Source organism: Synchiropus splendidus, chromosome 16, assembly GCF_027744825.2.
Source record: "Synchiropus splendidus isolate RoL2022-P1 chromosome 16, RoL_Sspl_1.0, whole genome shotgun sequence".
NCBI classification, from domain to species: domain Eukaryota; kingdom Metazoa; phylum Chordata; class Actinopteri; order Syngnathiformes; family Callionymidae; genus Synchiropus; species Synchiropus splendidus.
Window position 1 is genome coordinate 18,464,947 of NC_071349.1, and position 14,729 is coordinate 18,479,675.

A 14,729-nucleotide genomic window follows, 5' to 3' on the forward strand; every position below is an offset into this window, starting at 1 on the left:
AAGAATGACACTGAGGAGGACATGCGAAAGTTTATAAATAAGGCCCCAGAAGTCCATGTTTGTGTTGAGTTATAGCTTTTATTTACTTCTTCTCCACACCGTCTTTGTCTGTCTCCTTGGGCGACAGGTCCTTTGCCAGCACTGGTGACTAGATGGTAGTGAATATGAGGCTTCATGAAACAGTGCCTTGATTTTAAGAGCCCACTGGAGGGCACTCTCGGCTCTAAAATCTTTGGAGTATAACAGCAATTTTTGATGAAATCGCACATTATTTTCAAAACAATGAGCTCTGAAAATGGGGACACTGTTTCATGAAGCCCCAGCACCTGTCTCACAGTAGACCAGGGATGTAAACCAGATCTGTGAAAGGATTCTCGACTGTATGTGACTGACGTTGGATGGAAAACTGTAGCTATATAGTTCTTTTATTCAAAAGTGAGGAGGTCAACCTGGGAATTTCAGGTCGTGCAGGTCCTTGGACTCACGTGTTGATCCTCATCTGCTTTACCACCATGCTACAGCGTCAACCCAGCAGTCTTTATATCGCATCACTGTAAATGAGTTGCCAGACAAGGTTAGCTGATGTGAGGTCTGATGGAATTATAATAAGAGCGACCTGCATTTTCCCACTGTCTGTCATTATTCATGAGCGTTATATTTGCTCCCCCAGAGCGACGTGACAAAATAACACCCAGCCAACCTTCTCATCAACTTGCTCTGGGTGGATTTCAGCAACGTTCGAGCTGTCAGACTGTCGAATTTAATATTTGTCGGCAGCGGCTTTTATTAACTGTCACAGCAACTGACTCGCCGCGGTGGTTCGATGAGGAGTGTTTGTGGAAACAACGACAAGTTTCCTCAACTTTATGTAGGTAACGGAGACGTATAGATGGAGATGGTGTCAGTGGGTAGAACATGACTTGAAGAGACAGCGTTGCATTGCATGTGCTGTTAAATAAAAAGTGACTGGGTTGTATACAACCTCAGAGTTTAACTATGGAGACAAAATATGTTCGGTCCTACTGAGCCCCAGACCTGACAAGGCAAAACAATGAAATCACGGCCACAAAATAAGTAAAATGGGTGCACAAAATGCGAATTTTGGGGAACAAAAGACTAATTCATGGCAATGAAATATTAAATTGAGGCCAAGTACGCGCAAATCGCGCGCACCTCTCGCGCACCCCAATGAGCTCCAGCATTAGCCAATGAGTGCTAGCATTAGCCAGTGAGCGCTAGCACTAGCCAGTGAGCACTAGCATTAGTGAATGAGCTCCAGCATTAGCCAGTGAGCGCTAGCACTAGCCAGTGAGCACTAGCATTAGCCAATGAGCTGCAGCATGAGCCAATGAGCGCTAGCACTAGCCAATGAGTGCTAGCATTAGCCAATGAGTGCTAGCATTAGCCATTGAGTGTTAGCATTAGCCAATGAGTGCTAGCATTAGCCAGTGAGCACTAGCATTAGCCAATGAGCTCCAGCATTAGCCAATGAGCGCTAGCACTAGCCAATGTGTGCTAGCATTAGCCAGTGAGCGATAGCATTAGCTAATGAGCGCCAGCATTAGACCCTGGGATGCAGCATATTCGGAGTGGTGAAGTTGCAATTTCAGTAGATTTGAAGCGACAGATTTCTGGCAAACCTTGAAGTACTAAACGTTGAGGTTGTCAAATCTGAACTCCAGCAACTTTCAAACAACAAGTGCTTAGGCTAATAATAAACCTTGTGTTTAAATTGAATGGATTTCAAAAGGAGGTGGTTCCATTTGGCATGGGAACAAGCAGCTCACAATCTAGCGCCCCCTGCTTCACTTTATACACCTGTATATCTGAAGGCCAGGAACAGAAATGATCTTTCCTCTCACCTCTTTCACCGCAATTTACACATTTGCGGCAGAAGATTTCTGAGTCGGATCAAGCTAATAAGTGAAATCAACAAGGGATCTGTGGCTTGTCCACCTGAAGTAAAATAGACGCCGTTGTATACGTCCTGTTTCTTCACTCAAGGTGGCCTTTTACATCAGCGGCTGCGCTCAAAAGACCGGAGGACGCACGACTGTGTTGTGCAAGCATCAAACACAGGTTCGCTCTCAGATGTATTTTTATCCCGCCGCACATGCTCACCACTTGTTTTCAGTGAATAGACCCCTAAATGGGGATTTCATCTGACCGCGTCCTTTCGTCCCCTAATTGAGGTATTTGCAAATGAAAAGCGGGAGCTGTCAGTGTCGTGATAGGTGGGAGGGGTCTCTGCAGCGGTTCCTAAAATAACCCGGCCCCCCCCCGGTTTGATCGGCCTGCTCCTGAGAGAGTGCACCCCAGCTGTTCCACTGTTGCTCTGGAACACCTACCCTTCCTCTGCCATCCTGTGGAGCAGGCAGTATCCAGGCAAACGCACCTGTGACAGGAAGGTGTTCGCGATACAAACCGTCACTGAAGGTCAACATCTGGGATCATCAGTCCATTAAATGTTGAAATATGTAGGGTTTCCATTGAAAATATTTACCAGAGGAATGAGCTGAAGAGGGCGAGCTGTTGTTTCTACCGCTCTAACAAGAGTCCTGGCCCTGATTTCATATACCGGAGCGCATCTTATTTTAGTCAGCGCGGCGCTCGGTGATGGATGTTGAAGCACAAGAAGCAGCGGGTCACAGAGACACTCTGCATCGCCGCTCTCCCCGGGGAACTGCTGCCGCTGAATATTCTCACTGACTGCCACAGGAATACAGGAGGAGTCAACTGCTGCTCAGCCGAAACTCTGCGGGTGAAATGTTGGGCTGAAAATCACTGGCGTTTCCGATTAGAGGTAGGGTTTGTTTAGATGGCGAGAACATCTGGATCGATAGTCTGTGTGGAGAGGGGAAGCCACTGTGATGTGACCATTCACAAGCTCACCACTGACCAGACTCACTCAACTTGTTGATAGTTTCAGTCCGAGGAAGAAGCCCTGACCCTTCTCCTCCAGCAGGAAAGTTAGGGTCAGCCCGGTCAGGTAGCATTGTAGGTGACCGGCAGGAGGCCCAGAGATGTTGTGGCTCAGAAGCAGACAAGAAGAAAATGGCAGGTTTTTCCAGTACAAGCACAAACCTGTGTCTTCTTGTGACTCGTACAGCGGCCATGTAGGGTGATGACAGTCCAAACATGTAGCTGTTTTTGTTTTGTGGTTGCACTTTCCCTCTGTATTTGTGAGCACTAGCATTAGCCAATGACTGCTAACTTTAGCCAGTGAGCACCAGCATTAGCTAATGAGTGCCAGCGTTAGCCAATGATCGCTAGCTTTAGCCAATGAGCACCAGCATTAGCTAATGAGTGCCAGCATTAGCCAATGACTGCTAACTTTAGCCAATGAGCACCAGCATTAGCCAATGACCGCTAACTTTAGCCAATGAGCACCAGCATTAGCCAATGAACAGCAGCATTAGCAAATAAACGTCAGCATTAGCCAGTGAGCCCCAGCATTAGCTAGTGAGTGCCAGCATTAGCCAGTGATTGCTAGTTTTAGCCAATGAGCACCAGCATTAGCGAAAGAGTGCTGAGTGTTTTGTGTATTGTATTTGTCACTCTGTTTTTGTAACTGCCTGTCCATTTTTGTCACGCATGATGTGGTTGTGCTTTTCTTTTGTGATGTAATTTGTCCATCTGGGCCACCGTACACCAGTGCTTCCACCAGACAGTTTTGTTTGTTTTCACCGCTGACCTCGTCGTTCATCAGCCAGTGAAGCTACTATCAGTTATTTCCTGCCGCATGTGACGCCTGTGTTACGCTAATGCTAGCAGAAGCACGCATTCTCTGGACTTCCTTCCCAGGCGACTTCCCACTTCTTGACGGCTGCGCTCCACACCTGCAGAGGAGCCACATCCAGAATTGATTACAGTGACATTTACTATTCATAGGAACGTTACTGGGGTAACACGAGCTTTGCTGTTTAAGTGGAACATTAGGATTGAACAAACGCTCATCTGGCAAACTTGTTTTAACGCGATGAATGTTGTTTACATCGCTAGCTCGACTGCTTTCAGAAAACCCAGGTAAGTTGAACGCAACATAGCCCCGCCCCCACGATGACATCACGCAATGTTATATTTCCCATATTGAAGTTTAGATTGAATGAAACGCACCAAACATTCCGAACATTTGTATTTGTCCAACTGTAAATGGAACACATGTTTATCAAGAGGTTTCTTGAGGATAGCGTTGACAGCTGCTTATAAAACTTGAAGTTTGTTAGCAACTCTAAAAAAAAAATGTTATTTCCTTTCCAGCGCCGCAGCAGCAGCTCTGCTCACTCAAATGTATGTGAACTTTCTGCAAACAAATCCTGGCATGGCAGCGTGCGGAGCAGCCAGGAGGACGGGAACATGGAGGTGTGCGAGCGAGTGGGCGGTGAACTGAGAGGCCTCCGAGGAGACGGGGCTCCGTGTTGGCTGCAGTCCACCGAGTAAGTGCTCTTCAAACAATCTTTCTGCATCCAGTTGTTGGCTAATTTCATCAAATTTGCACTGTGTTTCAGTTGTTTGGCCTTCACCCGATCTTAGTCATAGGAATTTAGTTAGGAAACAATCGTGATGGCTTCTTCAGAAACGGTCGTCTCAGCCACTCAATAACACATACTTCCCTAAAGTGGTGCTTCAATCAGAATGCAGATCAGCACCAAACCAATGATATTATTACCTTCCCAAACTCCTCATTCCATCTTCACCGTGAGGCAGCACTGGGTCGTGGAATTTTCACTTTGAAGTGCAGTTTTTTTCCACTGAAAACGAAGGTTCAAAGAGGGTGAGGCAAGTTTTTCTCCATTCAGTGTGACGGATGGTGTCAGATGCAGAACGGTCTCGTGAAAGGAATGGCTGTCGCAGATCAAGGTTCAGGACGCGCTTTGACTTCCATGCCAATAAGCTGGACCTTCAGCTCTCGCTAGGTCAGTTTGCATCTGAGTGTGAAGCGGCAGGGATGAGGATCAGCTCCTCTAAGTCTGACGCCATGGTTCTCAACCGGAAAAGGATGGTTTGTTTCTTTTTCTGGTGCTCCTTTTCTTCATTTACTATCTTGAATAGACCTTTGTTGAACTCTGCATTCGACAGTTAGGTAGCACCAAGTCAATTTCATATGAATGCTGTCTATTTTAGCGCTTCATCTTTCGCCCCTGAAAGCGGTTAAAAAGCAAAGAAGCAGAACCATCGTTCATGCTACGATGAGGCAGATTTGAAGATGCCATTTTGAGATTACGAACTAGTCTGTGAGCTCTATCAAACCCTGAAGAAACTAACAACATGCACCTGGGTCAAACGCATGAGGAAAAGAGGGGTAACTAAATAGCCTGACACTAAGGTAGGCCACACAAACCCCCCAAAACTGGATGAGTTTAGCAAGGTGGCGCTTCAGGTCTAGCTTAGGTGGTCATAATCCGACATGAAAGTAAATCATCTGTTTGTTGTCCATCACAGAAGGCAGCAGAACAAGCTAGAGAAGCAAGAGTGTGGTCTTCTTTAAGTCTTCCTTCCGCCCCTGAAAAACCAGCTTGTGACATTTGAAGTATAATTGACATTGGAGCTCCCCCCCCCGCCCGGTCCATCTCCTGCAGCCCTCCTCAGCTCCCCAGGGGTGACCCAGCTTGCTGCGACGAAGTGTTCTTCTGAAGGATGTCGTTCAAAAAGGTCACTTCCACTGAGCAAAGCAGGCGTGAGCGGAATGAGACGCAGCTCCTTCCTTCCGTCTCCGTCTGGATCGAGCCTCGTATATGACCTTTAGCTGGATAAGTGTGCGCGTCGCACCGGACATAAACACTTCAAACCATCAAATCATGTGTTTGCTTTTCCCATTTGTCATCAGGCAGAGAATGAAGCGATTTTCAACCCGAGTCCGCCGGTGAAAATGATCAGTTGTGAGTGTGGGATGTTTGCTGCTGCGAGTTGTGTAAGAGGTCGTCATTGTTGGAAGGTGTGCATGTGTGAATCGCTTCTTAGTTGCTGCAGAGGTGTGGGCAAATCTTTAATTTAAAATGTGCGACTTTATTTTCTCCTGCTGAACAAAACTATTTCAGCTTGAAACAGAAAATACAGAGGCAAACGGAACTTTGAAAACTTTTATTTTTGTGCAATAATTAGTGTTATAAAATCCCAAGTCTATACATTGAGATAAATCTATGATAAACTCCGACCTCTGTTATTGTAGCAAAATCCTCTATTAGTCAACATATTGCTCTTTACAGTCCAACAGAAACACAACTACTGACAAGTATGTGCCCATATATTTGAGTAAATAAATCTAAATATTGAATGATCAAGTACTCGCAACACATCTATTGTTACAAAATAAATAAATCACCAAACTACAGTGGTACGCACGTGAAATAAAGTCATTTCCAGAACATGTTACATTAGCTACCGACGGTAACAGTAGTTTTATGGCACGACTGAGCTTCCGAAGCCACGCAGGTCACATGATGTTACTGGGTTCTGAAGGAACGTTTACAAGTAGCATGTTGTGAGCTTTGTTTTTTTCTAGCTAATCACCAACTCTAACTTCATGCAAAGCAATAAACATGTTCACAAAGAACACGCCGACTGCTGCTATTTAATGTTGCGCTTCTGAGGCTTCATGAAACAGTGCCCTCGTTTTCAGAGCTCAGCAGGTGGCGCTCTCAGTTTAAAAATGACGTGAGGCGTCATTGAAAAGGTTTGTTCCAGTCCTATGATTTTAGAGCAAAATCTGAAAATGAGGTTTCACGAAGCCTCACAAGCGCATCACGTCGACGAGGCGGTCCCATGCCCCTAGTTAAGGGTGACCTCAAGCTTAACTCTATTCAGGACCTCTTCTACACTGCTCCATTACTTCCATAATCCCTATGAAATGGAACATTCTGATTTAGTATGTTTCTCATTAAACTGTTGTCTGTTTCAGTAGATTTGTACAGTTATTTTTTTAGGAATATAAATGTTTCATTTGTGACTATAGAAACACCTCAGATTGGGGATCAGATATTAACAGTTAATAAGCTGAATACTGTCTTATTTATAGTTAATAACCAGCAATAATGGTGTTGCAAACATTGTGTTACCATTCTATAAATAAGGAGTTTATTCATGGTAATATGTGTTGCACTCTGCTTTAAAAACAGTCCAAAACCCAGCGACCTCACCGACTGTTTCTGCCACTACAGTAAGGTCTGTTTTGGTCAGTAAACCATAGACTATTAACCACCATAAGGACATGAGGTAATAATAACTGTACAATGAATAACTGTAATTGTGCTGCGATTCTGCAGTGACCCTAGTACAAACACATAGAAAATCCTCGTGAGTCTAATGGCAGTACACAGCTTTGTTTAACGGTGACATCAGATAGCATCAGTATCGACGGAAGGTCTCCGGTGCTGCCGTATAAAATCTTAGATTTAAAGTACAATCAGTTAAACAGAACTCGGTAAATGAGGCAGAACAATAAACAAGCACTAAACTCTGTTCATTCCAAGGCCCCTTCACACAAACATGACTATGTCGAGTCTGTATTTGCAAATGAAAAGGAAGAAGACTTTCAATCTGTGTCTGGCGGCAAGACTAAATCGTATCTGCTCCACTGCCTCTGTGGTGTCTCACCCACTTGTTGCCGGTCAGAAAGATCCAGCAGTTATTGTGGAGGACACTGGTCAGTTGGAGTCCTGTGTGTCTGTCCCTGAAGCTGCTGAATCCAGGCCTTCTTGGAAATGCTCCGTACCTGAAGAAAAAAAGAGATGTAGCGCCATTTAAGGTGAATTGGAGGGCCTCGTTTTGGCCCCCGGGCCCTGAGTTGGACTCCAGGGAAATGACTGATCTAACCAGTGTGGATGCAACTGAAGTGGACATTACGTAACGGAAATGGATGGAAATAGATGAGGTCTTTAAGTCCAACCGCATCAGCTGAACATATAAGTACCATCGAAACACATTACTCACTCAAAGCTGCTGGTGATCTTTCCAAACATAAAAGTCTTGTAATGCAGTATATCTTCACCACTCGCCCTGAGATGAGAGTTCCTTACCTGAGGTTTGCGCCTCACTAATTTCTCTTTCAGCAACCGGAGTTCCTGGATCGTCCGGCGGCCAGCGGAGCTCGCCACTCTCCACCTCAGCTGCATCTGTGGGCTCCACCACGATGGATGGAAGCCTTTTGGAGAGTTTGGGGTACCGTTCATGGGTGTCAGGGCATATCTGGACGCTCAATGTAAGGTTGGTCGCATCAGTATATAATAGAGGTACAGAAACTACATATATATATATATATATATATATATATATATATATATATTTTTTTTTTTTTTTTTTTTTTTTTTTTTATACGTTATTCGTTTGCTGTTTCTTTAAAATATTTTCACTTTTAATTATTTATAGGAATATGCTAATAAACTTTAAGTCTTGCAAAGCAACACATTGATCACAATTAAACAAAGTGCCGCTACTTTACATCATTATTTGGATAGTTAAGTAGCATAAATATACGTTTAAAAAAGAACATTTTCACATACAAGTGTAGGACTCTTCTTTGCTAAGCTGCCTGTGTTTTTGTACTCGACCATCTGGGGCATCTGTTTCCATCCAAATCACCCGTTAGTTGAGATGGAAATTTAGAAACTGGAAAGTAAGGCAACAGAAACTAGTCCAGATAACCAGAGATTGAGCCAAAGAGACTTGCTACTGGGTCACCCCAAAAACGACTTTGTTCCACCAGCCGATTCCAAATAAACATGAAGGCTTCTGGCCTGAACCAGAGATGGCATTTCCATTCTAAAGGATACAGCATCCTCCTCTGCTCCTGCTCCACCTCCAAAGTCCTCCGCTGTCGGTTCCAGAGAGTTCATCACCTCAGCCATCCTAGTGGAGAAGACGATTCACCATCAGTTGTTTCGCCATTCATTGCTTTAAAGCAGTGATTCTTAACCATAGGGCCAGGGCCCATGGTTGGGCCGCGAGAGCCTCCCTAGAGGGCCACGTTTGGGCCATGAGGGCTGCGAGATGCTCACTTTAATACAGTACCTTCATATGGTGCCAGTAGTGTGTCACTGCACTGACTGTGAGAGATACCAACTATGGAGAGGTTTTGAAAAGAAAAAATGAGAAAGAAAGTGCCCCCCGCTAACAGTCAAAACTGTTATTGCGATACTTTCATTTACACTTTACTTATGTCTTCTTTGGAGTTTAAATAAAATACATTATATTTATTCTTATTTATTTATTCTTATTCTTTATTTTATACTGAATTTCATTTTCTCAACAAGTGTATTTTTTTCTTTAGTAGTAGTTGGTCTTTTCGATGGCAAATAAAAATCTCCGCGATGATCACGTGGCTTCATGTCATTTCACAAGCTTTTGGTTTGTTTGCGTGTAAGTAGATTAAATATGGTTGTTGACCACAAACAAAGTCAAGAGTCATGAATCAGTTCTATTGAAAGGGCCCCGGGCCCATTTGTTCAAGAGATCAAAAAGGTTAAGAAAGAGAGCGGGAAATACGTAATGGCCACATGGGGGCGCTCAAGTCTGACCCCACTACCGTGTAACACAAGGTGGTGTTCAGCATCCAACGACAGACGCCCTCTAGTGGCTCGAACCGGCGGGCAGTTGGATTTCCACTGACAAGGGTCACATTTCCATTCCCGCATTATTTATTCAACAGCGGCAACTGAGGTATCTTTCCAGGTCATTACAGGCACTGTGGCATCACCAGCGAGTTCATCTTCAATTTCGTCTGAAAGGACATTGGCTACATGCTAATTTTAACCTTCAAGTACAATGCAACAGAGCTTTCCAGCTCCGGTTGCCAAAGCTACTCATCACAGCTCCTTTAAATGTTGTGCATTACTAACCTCATTAGTGTCCCTTCTATAATTGGGATAGCAACACCAGGAGGTGTTGCTGTACAATACATCATTTTGTTCATCTGTAGTCATCCTCATGTTCCATGTTAGGTCACTGGCATATCTCGCTCCCTCAAGCTCTGCTAAATAAGTCAGTGACATGTTAATATTGATCACTTTTTCCACCAGGATCTGGCCGATGTCTCGGTTACTGTCGAATGTCAACTCTCTGGTGAGTGTGATGGAGCTCTTCAGTTCCCTGCCTGTCTGTGACACTGGATCAGTCTGGATCATCAGAAGATGACATCATGCAGCGGGAGAGGAGCACAGGTGGTGAGGGGTGGATTTCTTTCTATTGGTCAAGGCTCGCTGGGTTAGCTCCCAGAACTTCAACGTCACAACACCTCAACTTCTTCTTCTCTCTCGGTGGCCACAGCGCATCACCTTCCTCCATCTCCCCCTGTCCTCTGCTTCCTCTTCTCCCAAACCTTCAAACCTCATGTCCTCCTTCACCACCTCCATCAATCTCCTCTATATGTCCCACAAAGGTGACATATACAGGCCAAACAACACGTGACCTTCATTGTCCTGAGCTTGAACATAGCAAGATATCGGACGTGCTGTTATACTTAGCTGTCATTCATGTGAAATGGATTCAGTGCAGTCAATAAATTCGGAATTTATGAAGTGATGGATATTGTGATGTATTGAGGACGAAACCTCTGGCACCGTAATATCAATTGTAGAGTCGTAGTATCGTGATATTATTGGAATATGATCGTGATATTATCGATACCGTGGGCAAAATATTGGGATATCATTATCATACTTTATGTAGTACATTGTTTTTCATTATCAAAAGTTGTCTTATTTTTGGTATTTTATTTTATTCTTTTTTAAACCAGCCGTTGACAAGGTGACAAGCAGGACACTGAAATACATCCAGTGTCCGAGGGCAGGCGTGTTCTAAGTCCAGCTCAGGTGCCATTATCGCGCTTTCATATACGATTCATGTGTCATTTTTGTGCTCATTTTTAAATAAAGCAAACCCATTTTTTGGGAGCAGGTTTACCAATTTTGCCTTGCTAAAAACAAGTTACTGCATTTCATGTTTTTATTTTGTGCATTGGTTTTAATGTAATGTATAATTCAACTGAAAAGGTCTACATAATGGTCAGCCATTTTTGTTTGGGGCAATTACTGCTTTATTGTTTAAATGTCACCCCTTTCTTTGCACATTTTTTTTTTTTACTGCATAAGCGACCAGAACACCGAAAACCCCTAAAATATACCATTTACTTACCGTTGTATTGTGAAAAAACACAATCAATTCCGGCTATCGTTGATAATCAAATATAATTTGAATGACCAAAATGTCAGAGGTGAAATATCCGAAGATGTGTTTTGTATATTTCAGATATTTCAGTCGACGTGACTGTGGAAAGCTTCGTGGAACTCCATCCATCAGCGTGACCTCAATTTGTCATGCTTGTGTTCACACCTGGTATGAAGTGTCACGCGGTCATGTGAGGAGCGGGGCATATGCATGGAGGGTCCCTTGGTTCTTTCTTCACAACCATTCTGTTCGAGACAATTCCAGACAGCTCACAGTAGGGGTCAATGGAGCGCAGAGCCTTTTGGAATCCTATTATTAATGTGCTTTGCCTCAGCCCAGAAACCAGCCTCCAGACTGAGACAGATGTGACACATGACAAGTTATCAGAAACGCCACCCTCCATTCAATCAGACGGCTATCAGCGGTTGCTGTTGCCATAGGGATCAGCCGTCGCGATATGATGCCTCTCCTACTGCCGGAGAACTTGAGGACGGCTGAGTGTGCAAGGCTGATTTGGCTTCATTCATCTGAGCCATTATTTAGCAATCACGGTCCCCCTCAAGTTGTCGGGAGACTTTCTCAACCTGGAGTGGCCTCGGCCCCTCCACCGCCGCGCCGAGACAACGGCTCTTTTATTCCACCTCAGAAGCTCCGATTGTCTCCCGGGATGGAATCGGCACGGTCACAGAGGCCGGATCGCACGTCTGGGCTTTGAAAGAGAAGCCTCTGTAGGTAGCAGCTGAGAGTTAGCGCATGACTTATGCCTGATGCCGCGATGTGGAGCGTGACTGACGCTGGAATTTCAATCAGTCTGGCTTTTGTTTTCAAGGCGAAACATGATTTCGGATTCGTCATGTATCATAAAGGACCAGAATAGACTCTCCTATAGTGACGATGCATTCTGATAAACTTAGATTGGGTCCAAAAGACTGACATCATGTCATGAGGACTCTGTATCGCTCATTTCGGGAGAAGAAGGAGTTCTAAACTGTGCCACTCAATTTAATTCCATCCACCGCTTTCAGATTTAACCAGACTTGAATCGTCTTCTCCTCACGGTGTCTCCTTTAGGTGGCGCTCACGCACTCAGTGGGTCCAATTCTGATACACAACCTCTTCCTTCGCTGTTGGTATCATATTTTCTCAGCACTCACTCTAGCCAGCTGGGGGCAGTATAGGCAAAACTGCAAGACACTATCCCTGCAGTCACCAGTGGCGGTAGTTGGGATCCTTCCTAGGTGTTTCCCTGTCATGGTATTAAAGGCCACTAGGAGGTTCTGGCATTCTTCACCATCCACGCATGATGGATGGATGGATGGACGAAGGGTTCAAGGAAATATTTTTGATGACAAAAAGCCATGCAGCAAAGACACAACTTATTTATTCACTTTGTGCCACTCATTTGCCTCAATAAAGAATGTTAGGAGTAATGGGCTCATGAGGCTTCACGAATCCATGTCCTGTTTTTCAGAGCCCACTAGATGGCAGTCTCAGTTGCAAAATCTTTTCCATGATCATTTTTAGCTGAAGAGCGCCACCTACTGAGCGCTGAAAATGAAAAGAACTGTTTCATGGAGCCTCATCCTAGCTGTTATGATCATCATAATCATTATACATACAGTCATCAATTAACGTCTGTGTTTTTGGTCAGTGGGAGGAAACCAGAGCACCAGGAAGAAACCCACGCAAGGAACACAACTCCACACTAAAAATCCACCCTCAACCCTGCGTTGCCTCCAGCTGCACTTGAACCGCAGACCTTCTTGGTGTGCACTCACAAAATATTACTGCAGAACATTACTTTACCAGAAAGAAACAGAAAATCTCAGTATTTATTTTTAGTGGGTAAATAACTAACCTTAGAATTGCAAGAACTAATGAATTAATAGCCTTAAAAGAAGTGTTCAACTATTGTAACTGAAGAAAAAATCGCATGGGTTAATTACTATATTATTGTAAAGAAGTCTTTTACCTTCCTAAGTGCATAGAAAAATAAAAGAAAAGGCTGGAAATATGGATGTTAATATTTTCTTTCCATTAAATCTTACTCTGCATCACCAGTATTGATGTGCAGCATCATCAAATATCCTTCCTCTTTCAGGGTTTCAAGTGGTGTTAGAGGAAGCTGTGGCTCATAACTTCACTAGCGTGACTTCACAACTCCGATTCCAAGTGGACAGCTGTCTCCAATCTCCAGTTTCTCTGAAGTTGTCACACGTTTTATCCAAATTCCAAATACATGCAGAGACGCTCTTCACAGCAAATTCCCCTTTTGAGCGTGAAGGATTTTTTTTTTCTGGCCTGAAACTAGGATTCAGTTCTCAGGTGAAAGTCTACAACTCTCAGTCTGAAATATTATTAAATAAATCAGGAAAGGCCAAAATAACTGACTATACAGAGCAGAGACCAAATGAATTCTGCAGTGGCTGAAGGCATCGGCAGTTTTCACTGTAGGCATGGGTTGTTTTGTGGAAGCTAATGACAGTCTTTTTTTAATGGAAATCTCAATATGTTTTTGGACTGCAGGAGGAAACCAGAGCACCCAGAGGAAACCCAGACAAGCACCCACAGAAAGGGCCTAGGTTCCCTCAGAGCCACCTCAAGATTTGAAAGAAAAACCTGGAGAATGAAAAGGAGGTCACATGGTCGCCCTCCTTCAGGAGGTTTCCAAACCTCAACAAGATGAAAGGTGATCATGAGGTAATGATGACGACTCCTGGAGAGGAGGTCTTGGATCCCCTCATGAACAGCTTAACCATGAACCATCCATCGAATCCATTGAACATCAGCATCTTATAACCCACATACATCCTACTTCTTATGGTGTTTTAAAAGTGATGAGGATTGATTTGCATGAAAACTGACCTTAACCTTTCATAACAGAGAAGGAGCTCTAGGCTAAAGCCCCTATTTCACTGCAACACATCTCAACACTGCGTTGGAGTCTTTCAATACACCCTTGTCATGTTAACAATGTCAGGCTATTTTTAAAACTATTTTCATCATTAAATTTTGCATATATTAAAAAGTAAAGTGACATGATACAAATGTTACTCTTAATCTCTATTTTAAATGTGCTTGTTTCAAATTATTTAAGCATAAATAAGTTCAAGGAATCCAGAGTCACAGACGACAGGTAGATATTGCTGTACTGAAAGGAAAAACCAGCCACCTACACTTTTCACTGCTGATCGGCAAATTACCTCACGTCAGAAATCCGTCTTTCAATCCACTATTGAAGTGAATGTTTCTTAAGTTTCAAGGCAAAGTTGTTTCAATACTCAATAATGTAATGTAATGTAGGATTTAAAAGTGAACACACAGGTGAAAAGAAAATAAAAGCAGCGTACCTGTGTGCGGCAGGATCCAGTTTCTCAGAGCAGGAACGTCTACATCACACTGATTCTGCTGCTGCTGCAGATGATGATGATGATGGTGGTGGTGAAGATGATGATGATGATGATGCGGGATGTTGTGGGCGAGAGGCGGCGAAGGCTCCCGGTTAAGTTGCCGTTCGCGATCAAGTGTTTGGAGCATGCGCAATAAGCAAGCGCTCGTGGCGCATTCAT

At 43.9% G+C, this 14,729-nt stretch overlaps 1 long non-coding RNA gene across 1 annotated transcript; it reads left to right on the plus strand.

The window, feature by feature from the left end:
* The first annotated feature begins 3,488 nt into the window (after nt 1-3,488).
* Nucleotides 3,489-5,576, plus strand: LOC128747853 (uncharacterized). Its single transcript, XR_008412719.1, has 3 exons — nt 3,489-4,026; nt 4,261-4,436; nt 5,443-5,576. It is a non-coding gene; the product is annotated as an uncharacterized LOC128747853 (long non-coding RNA).
* The last annotated feature ends 9,153 nt before the right edge of the window (nt 5,577-14,729 follow it).